Genomic DNA, 3,246 nt, shown 5'->3' with positions numbered 1-3,246 from the left:
AGTGCGCTCACCCAGGGCCTGGACGGGTGCTCGGCACGGGGGGGGGGCCTCCGTGAAGGGCGGTGGGACGCACATGCTGGGTGCTGGCCGGGCTCTTCCCGGTTCCACCTGGCGCGAAGCACCCTGTGGGGTCTTGGGGTGGAAACCGGAATTGGCTTCCAGAAGCTGCTGTAGGAAGCCTGGCCACTCTGCTCCCCGTGCACGGGGGTTACTTCAGTCTGAACAAACACGCCGAGCACGACTGCTGGGTGGCGTCCCTCGTGGGAGAACACTCGGTCCACAGCAGCCTGTGCTCCCGTCTCAGAATGGGCCGGGGCCGTCTAAATACCGCCTTCCGATAATTGCCCCGGAAGCATTTGTTCTGGTGCCAGCCCGAGGGACAAGGCACCGGCTGCTCCGTTGCCTCCCCTGGAAGGCGGCGAGCGCTGGCCTCCGGGCTCGGCTTAGCTTCAGCTTCTTCGGAGCAGCGGTCTCCGCAGAGAACTCGGCTTCCCTTAACCACGGTGTCGATTCTGGGCTCGAACGTTCCCCTGCAGCGGAACATTTTTCCCTTGAAAGGGGTATAGGGAAAACCAGTTACATGTTTCCAAACAGCTCTAAAAACAGGAGGCTCCTTCCTCTCCCTGCTATATTTTTTTTCTTCTTCTGGTGAAATGAAAACTCGTGTGGCCAACCTGGTTATAAATGTGGTAAATCCAGTTGCACAATGAATTCCATTCTGTACGCTTTTATTTTTTTATTTTTTAAAAATTTTCAATAAAGGCTACTTAGGGCCAAGAGAATTTTTGACTTTAAGTAGCATGTAAGAAGTGAGTCACCGTTAATAGGGTGAGCTCTTTGCTTTGGGATTAGGCCTAAGTGACAGCGCCCGGGTCCCTTTATTCATTGGGATCGCGCCAGGAGAATGCTTTGTGCCGCTCTGAAAAAGATAGAATTAAGCGTTCCATTTGTTCCATTGATCTTAATAACCTCATCTCATAAATACCTACTTTATGACATCAGTAAAAGGGGATCGTGGCAACTCAGAACAATGGAGATTGTTACTTTGCAACTGAAGTGTTCTGTCGAGCGCCTCAGTGAGATTCCGGAGAGCAGAGCTGTCAAGAGATTTCTGCGATGGCTTTTCAAAGTTCGTGCAGCCAGAGAGATTCCCAGCCCTTTCCCTGAAAGTGCAAACGACCGAGTGCTTATCCTCCTGTTTCTTGGGCGCATTGTGATCTCTCTTTCTCCGATGAAGTTTTCATCTCGCAGAGTTAAACGGCTCTGACTTTGGGGTCCTCACTGACAGACCGAAGACTACTCAGTCAGCAAAACATCGCGGAAAATCCTCTCCTCATAGGCTGAGCACAAAGGATGTTTCGCTTCACACCCATGTGGTACTTTAAGGTGCACCAAACATGCATATCTCCTTTGTTTGGTTCTGCCATTTTATAGAAGAAAAGCTTGAGGGTCTGAGAGGTACCATGACTCTGATGTCGAATCAAAGCCCTTGGCACTGGTTTGCATCACATCTCCTTAAAAAATGTCACTCTCACCCCGTTCCCCTTCTTGTCTTCCGTGCCCCTCTGAACAGCTACAGGCTAGTCTCACAGACACCCAAACTGCCACTGAGTAGGGGCGCTCTCAGGGCCAGGCACATGACAGCCGTCAGGTCTGATGTCCACGGGGAATTCTCCCTCCCCATCACCAGCCTTGCTCTTGGGAGAGGAGGGTCTCAGCTTGCCACCCTCCAGGGCCAACACTCAGCCATGGCTTAGCTGTGGAGCCCTTCTGTGGAGCTCCGTCTCTTTCCAGCAGCAGGTGTAAGCTGCAAAGACAAATTGATCAGGGGGCTGCATTTGAAGGGCTGTCCATGTGTTCCTGTAGTCCCCTCACAATGACATGTTTGCTGCAGGCCTTCACCAGAAAGAACTTCAGGTCCAAAAGGGAATGAGGGAAGGCAGACAGGCGAATTGAGGTTTCCTGTGTGCCAAGGTTGTGCCACATGGGAGAACTAAGGTGTCCTGGCCAGATGGCACCCACTGCCAGACATGTGAACAATGCTCTCTTGGACATTCCAGCCGGGCCAGTCCCCCTGCTGAATGTGGCTGCAGGTACTTTAGCAGGTGACACCAGCAGAACTGGTCAGAAGGAACATTAGATGGTGGTAGCTGGAAGCCACTGAGCTTTAGGGTGATTTGTTACGCAGCAAAAGCTGACTGTAGCTTTGCCTCTTTCTGCTCCCTCCGCTTTCTCACTGCTCTCCAGCCACACGGGCCTCTTGCTCCTGTCTGAGGTTGTCTGGGCCAGTGGTCCCCTGTGCCTGGCTTACTCTCGCCCAGATCTTCCTGTCCCTCAGGTTGCAGCTTGCATGTCACGAGGTCCAGTTGGATTCCAGGCTCCACTGCTGCACGGGAGGCGCGGTGAAATCATAACGCACAGGGAAGGGCTTCTTGCATTGGGAGGAATTTGGGGCCTTTAAGCTGCGTTCCAGAGGCAAGAATGGAAAGCGGCAGGCAGGTTTGAGGTAGGCACAGGGCGTGGCAGCGAGGGTTGGCAGCTAGGATCTTATGTAACACATGATGGGAGCCATTCGAGGGCTTTTAGCAGGGCAATGATGTGCTCTGGTTTGCAGTTTAAAATACTACGTTGTCTGATCTGCACAGAGTAAAGAGCGGGGCTGAGAGCACGAGAGAGAGCAGGGAGATGGTGCAGGGGAGTCGGGGGCGGGAACGAGATGGCAGCAGCTCCCACCAGGCTGGTGACCCGGGAGCAGGATGTGCAAATTCAGGATGTCTTTGGATACAGGGTGGATGACTTTGCTCCAGTGATTTCGTCCCCTCATCCACTTCCTCACACATCCCGGGATCTCCCTGCTCCCTGCCGTAACTGGACCACTTGCACGCTCCGGGCTGCATGCAGCCCCTTGCTGACGTCACCTTCCCTCTTCCCAGCTATCTCTGGTGTCCTCTCCCCACCGGGACCCTGGTCCACTGGCCTGTAGGACCTGGTCACTGACGTCCAGGTCTTCTCCTCCCTCCCTCAGGCCTCACCCTCCAGGGCGCCTGCCTGATGCAAGGGCAACCTCGGACCACTCAGCACTGCCCCTCCTCTGGCCGGCACCTGCGCAGCACAACGTTGCCAGGGAGTGAGGCTCCCAGCCGAGCCGACCGCGGACCAGTGCACAGGGCAGCTGCATATGCGAGCTGAGACTTTGGGCAGGGAGGCGGGAAACCGGGCTTTGACAGTCGTCGGCTGGCGGTGGTG

This window comes from Propithecus coquereli, unplaced genomic scaffold (genome assembly GCF_000956105.1).
Source record: "Propithecus coquereli isolate 6110/MARCELLA unplaced genomic scaffold, Pcoq_1.0 Scaffold310, whole genome shotgun sequence".
NCBI classification, from domain to species: domain Eukaryota; kingdom Metazoa; phylum Chordata; class Mammalia; order Primates; family Indriidae; genus Propithecus; species Propithecus coquereli.
This window is presented reverse-complemented; position numbering follows the sequence as displayed.